Genomic DNA, 15,286 nt, shown 5'->3' with positions numbered 1-15,286 from the left:
AGCTATATTTATTTTTTATACGATTACACAGTCTAGTCCTATGAAACAATTATAGTGAAGTCGATTACAATTAATGTATTTTAACTATTTCTTTTATCTCTTCATTATATTTAATCGAATGATGGGCATCTTTTTTTCACTCATTACAAAGGTTAAGTCATTGAGCTCGTTTGCCAATCTGTTCAGTTATATAAGCGGTTTATTATTAGAGGTAGTAAGTCTGTCTCATCGATTACAGCGTTCAGTTTCTCCAATATTAAATAATAATACAGGAAAATTCGGAAACTATATCATCATGGGGAAATTAAAATAATCGAACGTTTACTGCTTCGTATTTTTTTCGTTGATAAAAATTCAGCTTAAATTTTATCAGAGAATAATATACTGCATACATATATTTATTTTTTCGCCTATTTTCTGTATACTCTTTGCAAATGTGTGAGGGTAGATATTTATAATATTATCACCTAATAAATATCTTAGTTCAAACATTGATAAGCGCTCATAAATAACATTCAATAGCGATAAAAATGGACGAAAAAGAAAAAAAAATATAAGCGGATCGACGTTGCGGGTTAAGGGCGAAAATGGTCGGAAGCGGATTACGTAACACAACGAAGTTTATCAAGTTAAGATACTAATCCCGCATGTAAGCGCAACGCGGCCGAACAACGGCATAGGTACCGGTACGGGCGATTAGCTTATTGGATCACGTAATCGCGTCCCACGGGGAAAAGTTTCGAAATGGCACTATGGAAAAGAGGAGAAGAAAGAAAAGGATCCGGGGCACGATTGCGCCGCAGACACGACGCGAAATTTCCACCAAACTTATATGCGAAGAGATCGATAACCAATGCTGTCTATATGTGTATGTGTGTGTAACGTTATATATATATGTAGTAACGTTCGGTTTTGATAATTAGCTGCGCACCATTGATACACATTTTTCATTTACGGATTTAAAGCTGGATTTAGATTAGAATTGAACGAGCTATAGCTCAAAATCTTATATTACGAAATATCTATACCATCTTGCAATCAAATACTTATAAACAATTTTTATTTGTGATTAAAATATTTTTTATAGCTGTGCATTGTAAAGAAAAAAAAATTGATATTATAGTTTAGGTCTAACAATAAACTTAAATTTGTAGCTAAAACCGCTCTAAATTTATCATTTGTTATTAAAGTTAAAGTCGGTTCAAGTTTTCAACGATTCTCAAAATATACACTTTTATTCTAATATATTTCTCGATAGGAAAATTTACATTTCTTCTCTCTTAAAACTTAAAAATTTGATAAAATTGACGCAAATAAAAATTCTTCTGAATTCTGTTAATCAGTATGGAGATTCATGGGCGAAATTTCTGCCGTACTTATAGAATATCAATAAGCTATTCTTCAATTTTGTTAATTATCAACGCATCAACAATGCACAATTTTTCACATTCCATCAACTTTTGAAATAAATCAGTAAATCAGTAATATTAAAGCAACTAAATAAGAACTGACAGTAATTGCTACATTTAAATATAAGAAAATTAAACGAGTAAATTTTATCAAACTTTTTATTTTCTGAAAAGAGAAATTTGCATTTTTCAAAGTGAAAATACATGTCAGAAATATTTAACATTAATTTTAATAATGGTTTCTTTGAAAGAAAAATATATTGGAGCAGATTTTGTAGAAAAAAAATTTTAGAAATTAAATTTTCAATTAAAAATCTATAAATCAGAGTGAAGTACTTTAACACTTTTCAGTATAGAATTTAAAAACTCAGGATTTTATTAAAATATGCGAATTATTTCTCTCTTACAAATTATAGATCAAAATTTTCTTTACTTCAAAAATATTCAATTTAAAAAATCTCAAAAAAAGAAACGAAAATATTAATTTAATAGTGAAATAAGTTTGATGAAAAAATTATCTTAGCCCTATCATAGCAAACAAACACTCTCTACAGTGCTAAATGTAGCTATCATTCTGATGCTTATAGTAACTTTTTATAAACGTCGTTTTCATCAGAAATTTTGTTACCATTTTCGATAGAGTCGGCTCTTCGATCAGTGATTGGAAATGCCGTGTCAATCGAATTTGCAGGCATGTGCCAATGCTTTCAGCTCGATATTGATATGCTCCTTTATCTGCGCTTATTAAATATGGCGTTCATTGATTCACTTATTATCGTAGCACGCGTCTCCTCCATCAATCCCATTTCCATGACAACCCAGTAGATGAACAAATATTTCACTTGTCGCATCTTTGCAGCGTATTTTTGTCTGTATAAATTTATTTAAAAAAAACATATATAAATTCTTTCATAATAGAAACGCGATATTTGTAACAAAGACGCGAAAGTAAGAATATAATAGGAAGGGAAGATTTATTATTTTAAGCACGCGAAAATATATGACAGAACGATTATTTCCAGGATGACAACCTCTTCCTATCCCTTTTTATATAGCCGGATTCTACATTAATTGTAGTTAGGACACACAGAGTAGGAAGGTTAAAGTTAGACCCGGCCGTAAAACCTGCGATATTATTTTTATCCTTTACGAGGTCGCGCTTTTTATCAAGATTAAACCGGTACGTTATGGAGTACTACCTTTATCGAACCGTGCGAAAGAATATATTGATTTTTGTTAGTCTATATATATATATTCACTTATATTTCATATTGCATTGCGTACAGTTGATGTTTCAATGAATTCCAAAATGCAAAAATTCATTGACTGACTAGATTTTTTCGCATTATTTATATACAATTCAACATTTTAATTTGCTCTTGCGTGCACGCATGTATTCGTATGTGTGTATCTGCAGCAATTCGTATATTAACCTATTTTTATTTAATACAAAAAATTTTATGTTTATATTTTTATATATTTAAGAATTAGTCTTTTATTAAATCAAAATATTTCGCAGTCTATTATTTACGCGAAAACATAATACAATAATAACATTTTATATAATGTCATAGTGTTAAAATAATACGATATTTTTTTATGACACGACAATTATACAATATTTTATTATTTTTTTTATAATAACTGCGAAGAAATATCGAGCCATTTTATAAAAATCAGTTTAATGCATGAAATAAATATACTATTTTAGTAACTTTAATAAAAACTTTGTTTGGAATTTAAATTTTGACGCAATTGCTAAATATTAAAAAGTTGCGCATAATAACTCAGACACTCTGCAAAAAAACCATATTTCAAATTCATCAAATAGTTTATAACTGAATACACAGCTTCGGAATTTCTTGTATATCTTGCTAACAATAAGTCGCTATTAACTATAATAGTATTTTAGCAAAGTATTTTAATCATAAATCGGGATTTCGAACGTTGCAGAAGTACAATTTATTTTTGTTTTTTTTTCCTATACTTTGAAATATGACCGTATTATATATCTGACATGGTCGATAAGTCATTTTGTGAATAGCGTGAATGGTGATAGTGCACCATTCACGAAATAAAAAAATACGACGCAGAAAAATCTCATTCCGTCTCGAAGAATATTTTACGATTTTTTACTTTGCAACAAAAGAACCATACACATCTCATTTTCATTTTCGTATGTGTGTGTGTATTGCAAAAAAAATATATAAAGCTATCATTTTCGATTTAATGGCAGATAAAAGATACTGACAGAAAAAAGTAATTTATTGCTCATAATTAAAAATCTTGATCTGATTACACTGTTCAACAAAAAATGACTTTTTTCGAACATCGGAATGAGACTAATCGGTTTTTTTTTTTTTTTTTTTTTTAACAGTGTTATTTCTGTTCCGCTTGATGTAGAACTATACTACTCAATATTTAAATAATAACGTTAAGATTTTTATATATTTGCATAGTTCCACATTTTCCACAATATAGTTATCAAATTTGTACATAAAAATCAGAATCAGAATTCATAAAATAGTCAATTTTAGTAATGGATTATTTGCCGAATCTGAAATCGATTTAACCAAGTTATTTAAGTTTAGAGTTTAGTCATTTATAATTATTTAATATACTCAATAGAGACAAACTCTTTCGGAAAATAAATTAAAAATATATTAATATTTTAAAAAAGTAAAGTCTATTTTAATGTTTTTTATCTTTGTGAAAAAAATGCTTATTTTTATATTTATTATCGCGCTTCTATAACAAAAATTTCAGGCACCTATATATTAAATATTAAAAAACTAGTTTTTTATTAAATTAAAATATTTTACAACTAAAAAAATCATAAAATAGTGATTGTCAAACATTATTTGATAAATAAAATAGTGAAAAATAATTGGGGAAGGAGATACCTCACAATAAAATTAATTTTTGCAAAAATTCTGTATTTGCATTTAATTTGGAAATAAAAATTTCCATAATAAAATGCAATTTGTGTTTGTGTAAAAATTCAAATGTAATACATTAGTTTAATTTTTGGCACACTAGCTAAATCACATTATTCAACTTCCGATTAAGTTGCGATTGCAAGTGCAACTTATTTGATGCACTACACATTATCTGTCATAGAAACGCAATTTTTTTTTATTTTACATTGGAACATAATCTCGTTATTCGATCGGCTTTTGCGTTCATCGGATGTCGATATCTACCGCAACGTTTCCGTTCATCCTCGACATTCAAGCCGACGAGGCACATACGTAAAAAAATCGATAGCCGCCTCGATTTACTATGACACACCACCGCTACGTGCGTCCTTCCTAACTCGCTGATGCGGAATACGACTTCCTCATCCAGTTCGCCTCGTTCGAAATTGGCTCACTGAAGCTTCAGAAAAACTAACAACTATGGTTGATTTGTTAATGAATCGTAAAATAGTTAATCAGTTAGAGGGTCACAAATTCATAACTAACGCAAACTGGCGTAAATTAATTAGATTATCAATTTTAGCATTTATATCTCTCGCCTCTCTCTCTCTCTCTCTCTCTCTCTCTCTCTTTCCGAAGATTATCTTTAATTAGCATAGAGTTAGTAAATCATTGACTAAAGATTATTATCAAGTAACATGAATTAATTAATAATAGTTTATCCATTATATTACATGCTCACTAGCGATTAATTGTCATATAAACTAAAAACTATTAATTAGCGAGGAATTTTTAATTGGTTAATTTACCAAAGGCTATCTTCACCACGACACGACGATGATCCGACACCTCTCCGCACGTCACTGACACGTTTCGATGCGACGATGAATTATTCCGAACTCGAATCGCTTTAGAGACGCAAACGAGACCGCGGCGCGACGTGAACTCCTGGCCGACCGAGAAGCTTCCGCGCGAACGAGTTTTCCTCGCGGCATGTTATTGATCTAGCAGCGTCGAACGCGCGGCTTCCGAAGCAAGGCCCGCCGTTGCCCTAGGCACGCTCGAAGGTGCACGTTTCGTGGCTTGGGTGTGTCGTATGCGTGTACTGTCCATTGCTATCAATGGATTTCGGAGCACAAGGGCTATTCCGGGGACTCTCATCTTTTTTCAGCACAAAAATTCATCCTGAGAAAAGTCACCTGCGCTCGCTGAAAACGAATATTTATATATATGTAGACTAACCTCCTATCAACCGGTACGTGGCCACGACTTCCTGATCTGTCGAAGGGCCATCCCGCTACGACGTGCTGTGTGCGATTGTGTAACTGTCGAAGGATGAGCACGACGACGGTATTGTTCGTCTGATCAGTGACGCGCCGTATCCACTTGGAGAGTAGATCAAGCGGTGCTCGATGCGGCACGGGGCAAACGTCGCACGGAATAAACTGGCGCACGAACAACCGAAGGAGAGAGACAAGTGCAAGGAAAGAGAGAGAGTGAAAAAAGGAGAAGGAAAATTAGAGAAAGAAAGAGAAAGAGAAAGAGAGAGAAGAAGAAGAAGAAGAAGAAGAGAGGCGCTCAAAGGAACGAGAAGAGGAATCGTCTGCGAGGGTGGAAGCGGCGGACGGACAGATCCTTCGTGATCCGCAAGCTGGCGTGTTCAAACTGCGTCCGCTCTGCCGACTGCCGTTCTACCGTGGTAGGGAGAAGGGGTGGAAGTAGGGGATGATGTCGATAAGGGGTGGGAAAGTCGAAGGAAAAGAGGGGTGGGAAAGTCGAAGGGAAAGAGAAAGAGAGAAGGGTAAGTGAAATAGAGAGGCAGGCAAACGTCGAAATTAGCGAGAGAGAAAAAGAGAAACGCAAGTGGAAGAAGATAAAAGAAAAGAAGGACAAGGGAAGGAGATTTTAAAGTAAAGGCATAAAAGAACTGCAATGAGAGGGAAAGAAATAAAAAAAATTACTAAAGAGATGAAAAAAAAAGCAAGATAGAGCCAAAACATAGAGATGTTGCAATGAGAAGGAGAGAGAAAGGGAGGAAAGGTAGAAGGGTGAAAAGATTAGGAAAACAAGAGGAATAACCAACCGGTGCAATCACGAGGAGAAGACGAACCAGGGGGTAAAAGATCTACAGCGGTCAAACCGTGGCCGCGGAGGAGAGACGGCGCTTTATATTATTAAGTTTGCAAAGAGCCGGTCTAAAAAGCACTCTATCACGACTACGATTAGATCAGCGGTGGTGATGGCGATGGCGAGCATTACGTGACAGACATTTATTGCGTAGAGAGAACAGGAGGAAGAGAGAAGAAAGAAAAGGAGAAAAATGAAAGATGAAGAAGCTGGGAAGTTTACGATGAAGAAGAAGGGAAGGAATATTGAATGAGGAAGAGAGAAGAGAGGGGATTGCTGAAATAGTAAATAATAGTGCAAGATTTATCATGGAGAAAAAATGAAATTGATGTAGAGATGGAGGAAAGCCTACCTTTATTTCTAGATGGAAAAATTGAGGTGAATAGCAGTTCTTTAACGATCTTATACGAGCTCGTTCCGTGAATCAGAGAAGGAATCAGAAAACATGTAGAAAATAAAATGAGAAAGAAGGATGCTCATATACACGGTGGAAAACGTCTACCTTTATTTGTTGCGAAAAGTCAAAGAACGGCTCTTGACTCTTAAGTACGACTTCCGAGCCAAGAAACGAGCCTCTTTAAATGTTAAAAGAAGCACTTGCGATTCCAAGCGACATAGAGAGATCACAAGATGAAACGACAGACACACAAGTTAGAAGGAAAAATATTCTCTTATAACTAATACCGATACAAAGACAAGAAGATATTATTATAAAAAAACATTTATAAGACACGCAACATGATTAAAATCAAAATAAAAATCTCATTGTCAGATGCAATCGAGACAAAGAGCAAATTTAAATGCGTAAAACAGAGACACGATCAGAAATTTCTCTCGGAAGAAAAGTCAACGAAAAGAGGGTAAAAGACGCAATATCAAGAAGGGGTTCTAGAAGTAGAGGATATAGGCACACGAAGGAATGCATAGGACGCAAGATGGAGTAGAAGAGAGCATAGGTGGTTGGGATGAAGAACGAAGGAAGGAGGGAAACGGGCTTGCTAGCTGCCGAGGTGCAAGACGCAGGGTGACGGCAGATCGTTAGAGTGGGAATGGAAGGGGATGAACGAGGGGAGCAAGGACGTGGGGTGCGCGCGCGAAGCGGCACTGGGCCATCGATCGGCTGCGCGCGATGATGACCGCCGACCACCGCCACCGCCATCGCCGCCACCACCATCCTCGTCGTCGTCGTCGTCGTCGTCCTCGTCCTCGTCCTCTTCCTCGTCATCGTCATAGCAGCTGAGTATTTCGCATCGCACGCAGATTCATCGTGGCGGCGATTTCTCGCTTTTCTCACGCGCGCGCGCGCGTTTAAGTGCGAGGGATAAAAGAAGAGCGACGGCGACTGCGACGAGGGTGGAAAAACACCCGGCAGGGTCAGTAAAGGGAATCGGAGATTAACCGCTTAACCAAGGGATGTCCCCATCTGCAAATTCCTTGCTCTCGTTCTCGCCGAAAGCTCGACATAGCGGATAATGATGGGCGTTCACACGTTACGTGTGTCCGACTTTTTCAGACCAGTCCGAGTGGCCTGGAGAGAGTGACTGATTCTCACGACGACGGGTTTTTTGGGTCAAGTGAGCCCGATCGTAAGTCAAGATGTCAAGTTAATGTACATTCGTACAATTGTTTGTTAATGTAAGTTTGATCGCAAAAAAAGAACAAATAATGGGTTTTTTCTAAAAAACAAATAATTTATCAAAAATGTAACACGCACAAGAAAGTATTATACTTACTTATAATTTATAAAAAAAATTAATTTTGACTACTTAAAATCTCGTTCTTCTAATATTTCAGCCATTTTTAGAGAGATCTTAAGGAAGAGAAATTAAATCTTTTTCTGTGATAAATTTTATTCAGAAATTTATTTGATAAAAAAGATACTCTGATAAATATCACCAACAAACAAACTGTGATTACAAGCTATACTTAAGAAAAAACTGTATAATATAATAATTAAAATAGATGTAACATTTTAATTATTTATGCGATAGTTAAGTTTAGTTTTTTTCTTAATAATTTTTTTATCAATTTGCACGTGTTTGTATTTTTAATTGACAAAACCTATGATGCAACGTATCATTAGCTTATCTAACCAAGGCAAATAATGTATATTCTTATCGCTTCGCGTGACACGATATCAAAGAAATACATGCTGCATATTGATCGTTTTTTTTCCTGAATTCAAGTACGTGTGCATTGACGCTGCAAAAACTCAGTTATATAATATATTGATCTCATATGAAAAAAGCCGAAGGCCACCTATGACCGCAAAATTGATAAACACTTTCAATATTGCTGCCATATTAATATAATAAATCTGTCTAAAAAATATATTTTAGAACATAATTATATAGAAAAATTATAAGAGTATTTAAATAAAAAACACAATAATATATATAGATTTATATGTTAATAATAATTATTATTATATGCGGCGCGTGTATGTGTGTATTTAAACGCACGCTCGTATGTATATGTGTATATTGTATATATATATTATTTATTACATCACTACTTTTCCATATACAAGAATTGTTATTGATAAATGAATTTTAAGAGACAAATATTAAAATACTAATTTTAATTAATTAGTTTTACATTTTAGTTCTATTTATTTTATCGATTAATCAAAATTCTTTATCTACTTTTATTTTTAATTTTTAAAAATTATTTTTGATGATAATAAATCATGACGGTTCATTGTTGTTATTTCATGAAAAACTTCGAGCATGAAAAATTACGAAAGAATCATTTACAACCAAATAAAAATATTCTTCTGGCAAAGAGAATTTATAATAATCTAGTTATATTCGGTCTAAATAGTCGTGAGAGCATTATCTTGATGTACAATTGCGCTAAACAAATGTGAGAAATGTTTTTCTCTCAATATTATCACAAAAATAACGATGCCAATTTTGGCTTTGCACGCGTATATAATGAGTAACTACTACTGGATCTTTAATAATTATCCCGCAAGCGCTGCCAAGTAAAGAAATTCCGCCGCAACTCTCTCTCTCTCTGTGCGCAATCATGAAACTTGAAACAAAGTCGAAAATTGCCACGAAACAGCGAGTAATGAGGTCAAGTGAGCCCCATCGTGAGTCGGGAAACCAAGTTAGCGTACTTCTCGTAGATGTGCCGACTCGTACGATTGTTTGTTAACGTAATTTGATTTTAAGCGGAGGTAGACAAATAATGAGACTATTAATGAATATTCGTTGCTCGTATCTCGAACGGAACCACGAGGCTTCAGTCAGCCAGTGTTAGCAATCTCCTCCATTTCAACGGTACCAGTTTGGTTTCAGCCGCGGGTCGATCGCACTTACAGGATAGAAATTTGATTTTATTAATAGGCGACGATCAATGGTGTGTAATTTTAATACGATTATGTCCCACCATCGTCGCGATGTTGGATCGAATATATTGAACGTCCAAGAAGTAGTCACGAATATCAGATACAATCCGTTCTTTCGAGCCATTTTGCCGTTGCATCGACACATGTATTATTAAAAACTGATGTTCTTGGTTTGCGACATTTATAACAGAATTTTGCAGTTTGCAGAAGGAACTCGATGGAAAAGAATTAAAATAAATTTTTAAAACAAGAGACACGATATAATAAAGTAACATTTATAATGGCGATATTGTGTATAAACAATAATTTCTGTACAATAAGGTAAGTAGAAATGTTGTGCGTTTACAAAAAAAAAAACATCAAGTCCACAAAATAAAAAAGCGTATTATTTATATATTGTATATAAAGCCAAAAAAAAATTTGACGCATTATTGACAGAAAAACTGCATAAAGTCATCTAAAGCTCTTACACTCTATTAACAATAAAATCTTTATGATAAATAATTCATCTTATACATAAATTTGTCAGAATTGTTCAGATTTTTTATGATGTACTTATTTATAAAAGAATTCTATTTTTAAAGTTTTTTTTTTTTTTTGCTAAAATGCTTATAATATATTTTTGCATTTATAATGTATGTAGGATGTATTAACACTCGTTCTTCGCGATTTAGCAATTGATTTAATATTTAAAAAATCGCAGTTTCTCCATATTATTTTCCAGATATTATATACATATACGAATTTTAAGAAGAATTTTCCTCCTGCCTCCTTTCCCCCAAAATAATTAAGAATGGATGGTTGTACCTTTGGCGCACTATTTTGACTGGTTCCCAAATGATAACGATACATCGTTATACCACCTCAGTGAATTATGATTGCACATTCATCACGCAGATAACATCACTGTCCAAATAACCGCAAATAATAAAGCGTACGTCCCTCTTGATCTTCTAACAGTGAAACAATTTAACGTTTTTATGGTGTACATTTTGCACTATAAATATACTTTTCCTTCATCACAAGCTTATTTAATGAAAAGATTATAATGATTGATTTAAAATAAGAGAATTGCAGATTTTATTAAATAAGACATGTATTTTAAAAACTTAAAGCTTTTTAATCAAAGATTATATATTTTTAATACTTTTTCTGTACGATTTTAATGGATAGAAAACTACACACTCTCTGAAAAATTTATATATTCCTATAATATTTATAATAATAGAAATAAATATAACTTCATAAAATGTGTGTGTGATTGTAATACCAATAATAAATAATAAAAAAAAATATTTTAATTTAGCATGTTCTGGTAATTATATCGGTTACTCATCTATAAAGAATATATTATAAGAATATTTTGTAACATATTTTGTTAATCTTACAATATTGAAATACATTAAATCTCATTAAGAAAAAGTAATGAAAAAATTCCTTCTTAAAATTCATACATTTCTTATGCAATTTTATGTAATTAAATGCAACCACATCTACAAGCTGTAAGGTCTGAATAAAAGGAATAAGGAAATAGCATATAAGGTGGACACTTTGTTTATCGATCAAAAATCAATAACTTTATTTGAAACAGAATATATATATTTATACATATATTCTGATTTAAATAACAAAAAAGCGACTAAAGCTTATGCTTATTATCAATTTATTATAATTCTATACGTCTACGTCTATCTGTAAGAGAATCTTGTTACGCATCTGTATTCTATCCTAAAACTCAAAAAGACATAAACAGCGAAGCTTGCTTTGTATTTAAAGAAAATACTTTATAACAGAAATAGACATTTCTGTAAATAACTCAACTATATATTTTATATAGACAAATATCTATTTTGTACATAATAATCACATAAAAAATATTTTGTCTTGTACTATCATCGAGGCTTACAATTCTCATGCGTCAATCTCTCTGCAAAGAGATAGCAAACAGGCTTCTCTCTTTGAAAAACTAAGAAGAAGATTTCTTATATTAAGATACCCGATATAGATGTAACATATGTATATATATACATATATATATATTTATACATACTTATATATATAGCAACAAATTCATTTCTTCGATGCAGTTCTCATAGTCGCTGAAACTTCTGTCGAGGAAGTTGGAAGGTATCATGATTGTTAATTACCATGTCAATTTTTAAATAGTCATTATTATGATTGAAATACATATAAGACGCCGATACAAAAATTTTGCATCATAGTACCATTACAAGAAAATAAAACTCTAAGGTGACATAAAACCGCAAAAATATTGCAGATTACTATCAAGTTTCGGCAAAAAAAAGTTATGAATATTCTTTACAGTTACGTTTAGCGCTAGTGAACCAATCGTCGGATGAGGAATGAGGTGAATAGTTGGATCATGTATGGACCAGTCGAACCTACACTGTCCATCTTGTTCAGTTTCATCAGAAATCAGTTGTGCGATTCCAGCGATTTTGGTGTAAACACTTTAATTACTAGTGCATGGGACGTCTCTAATCAATACAGATATGATCAAATATCATCAAGACATATTTTATGAAGATAAATTCACAAATCTTAATTTTTATGATAAATAGCGTCGATATTGATTATAAAATATTGACATCAATTTCAGTTTTAACTCCTTTAATTTTTTTTTAAATATACGTAAATTATTTTTACATAATTTGTAATCATTATTATACGTTACGTTTGCATAATATTTCAACTCATGACAGATTGACGTTAGGCATGCACAATAAAATATTGAATTTTTTATATAATTAAATATATTGATTATATTAAATAAAAATATTTAAACGCACAGCTTACTTATGATTGACAAGCAGTTTTTAAGAAACAATTAATTTTTATAGGAGAGAATAATTAATCGCATGCTGTCTCAAAACCGATTTTAACTAAATTTTTAAAATGATACGATTATATATAGACGCTTCAACATCACATAAATGACGGATATTCGTTTAACATGCCGTGTTGTAAAAAAACTTGGCATTTGTTTTAATATTCAAATGTAATATTAATGATTAGCTGTGTGACATATATTTTATATTAAAGAAACTTGAACATGACAGTTTTCTTTATATTTTTATATTTATAATCATTAAAAAAATGTAACAGATTATATCTTTGTACACATGAGAATAAATAACGGATTATTATACTTGTTCAATTAGAGTGTGCGTAATATAAACATCATGCAATCCTATTTATAATGATATCACTAAAAAATGATTACCGACTATGCCTGTTATATAAAATATCAGGCAAATAAAACTCAAATTATTTGTAAATAAAATGTGTTAAATCTAATTATTATATTGTGTTAATTACTTGCTCGTAAATTTTTTAAATTACCTAACGTATAATTTTTCTTTTTATATGTATAATAATAAGGTCGGTTGTATTATAGATAATAGTAGATAAAGATGAGAGAAAGACTTATATTATCCATATTACAATTTATGTTGTACAAGTTGTATAGATCGAAATAATATCAATTAATTTTATTTTATTGTCAAGCCAATGCATAATTGTTAACGTCAATATTGTAATAACTGAGGACAATATTGTAATGATACATATAATCAGTTTTTTTGTTTAAATTAGAACATCGATAATTATACGTTTTTTTTTTGTAATATAGACAAAATTATGTCGATTGATTGCTTCAATCTGTTTCATCATTCCATTTGAATTCATTATTATGTGCAATATCGTGCTCTACATCTTCTACATCCTATAATGAATAAATCATGCAAAATATCATGCAAATTCAAGAGTAAGCAATGTTTATGATAATTAATTGTCAAAATACTATCTTAAATACAAAATATATGTTACATCACATTGCATTGACACAAGAATAAAATCACAGTAACAAGAAAAGACACATAATACGATATTAGACAATAAAATATTATTCTTTCTTTAATGTATGCAATATATTTAAATATTTATCGCCTTAACAATCACCGATCAAATTTCTGAATGTCACTTGATTTGAAAGGTTACTTGATTTCAATTATCTTACAAAATATGCGATATTACTTATAGATATATAATAAATATAGGCTGTGTGTATTCTTAATTATAGACAGTGTATATTGTTAAGAGAATGCAATATCGACAAACAAATACAAAAGTATTTATTTTCTATATTAATCTCTTTAGCAGTCCCACAAAATGCGTAGGCTATATTTATATTAGAATGATGCCAAATATTTATAGCATTTCTCTCAAATAAAATTTGAAATTAAATTAAATTATATACAGAATGCGAAAAAAATCGATAAGCTTCAATAATACATTCTACAGATATTTTTTTTTTCAAGCAAAGTCATATACATGTATATACTTGTACATTATATTCAATTTTGTTATCAAGTTAAAAGTTCATTATTATATGTCTAAAATAAAATTACCATGCAAAAGGCATATTATTTTATTATTTTTGTTTTTTGTTGCTCTTTTAACTATACGTATCATCAACATAATATTACAATTAAAAATACTGTTCAAAGAGGCATTCTACAAGAGAATAATACTTTACACTTTACTGGATATTCTCATCAATTACACATGATGATTATTGTATTTATATGCATAAATAAATAATCTATTAATAAATTGATCTTAATATTAAAAATAACTGCCATACAAAGAATTACAATGCAGAAAAGTTCACTCGACGATCCTGTCGAATTTCATCGAAGTGTGATTTCATAATGTGTTTTGAGTCTCTATTTGTAAATCGGAAATACTAAAAAGATTAATACGACTTGCTAAATAAATTGCTTCGCAAATTTCATGTCCGCATTTCTCGTGAATCTCTTATATGCCACATAGAAAATACAAATTTCTTCCAATTATTATATTTTGCATACCGTATGCCTACTTTGATTATCATAATAGTTTTGTTATGCAGATGCGTGTACAATATATTGTAAGAGTATACTTTGTATTTTATAATATTAAGGCTCCGTGTTCCTCGCCGACCATGTCAAAATCGTGACGTCAGAAGCGAGAAAATACACGCCGAAAATTTTTGCGTGCCATTTTTGGATAGAAAGATATTTTGATGAAACACAACTTTAGATGGCTTCGACACACTTTTAAAATAGTCCGAAAACTATCCTTTTTCCTTCGTAACCAATTAACAGCTGTAAAATGACTGTAATATGAAACTCAGTCCGTCTGGTCTTTGCACATGCGCTGTCATTCCGCATGACAACGTCTGATGTTTCAATTATTTTACGGTTATTGATTGACTGTCAAGGGAAAAAAATAGTTTTCACTAACAACAACATTTTAACACACAACTTTAAAATTTTAAAAGTGTGCTAAAACCATCTAAAGTTGTGTTTCATCAAAATATCTTTTTATCTAAAAATGGCACGCAAAAATTTTCAGCGTATATTTTCTCGCTTCTGACGTCATAATCCAACATGGTCGCGGCGAGGACGAAAGAG

General features: G+C 31.6%; 1 protein-coding gene across 2 annotated transcripts in view; it reads right to left on the bottom strand.

Moving 5' to 3' along the window:
* Cadps (calcium-dependent secretion activator 1) overlaps window positions 1-6,016 on the bottom strand; it is a 32,457-nt gene extending 26,441 nt beyond the window's left edge. Inside the window, exon 1 of one of the 2 annotated variants that reach the window (XM_083046734.1) lies at window positions 5,570-6,016. The gene's annotated coding sequence lies outside the window, so the exon portion shown is untranslated. Of the gene's footprint in view, window positions 1-5,136; window positions 5,287-5,569 lie in introns of those variants that run through there. The other variant, XM_083046735.1, reaches the window with a different exon arrangement.
* Window positions 6,017-15,286: the final 9,270 nt, after the last annotated feature.

The sequence above is a fragment of the Prenolepis imparis genome, unplaced genomic scaffold, assembly GCF_030444845.1.
Source record: "Prenolepis imparis isolate NDT839.2.m4 unplaced genomic scaffold, iyPreImpa1.0 SCAF_9, whole genome shotgun sequence".
In the NCBI taxonomy this organism is placed as follows: domain Eukaryota; kingdom Metazoa; phylum Arthropoda; class Insecta; order Hymenoptera; family Formicidae; genus Prenolepis; species Prenolepis imparis.
Note: the sequence above shows the minus strand (reverse complement) of the source record. Positions and strands in the feature narration are given on the sequence as shown.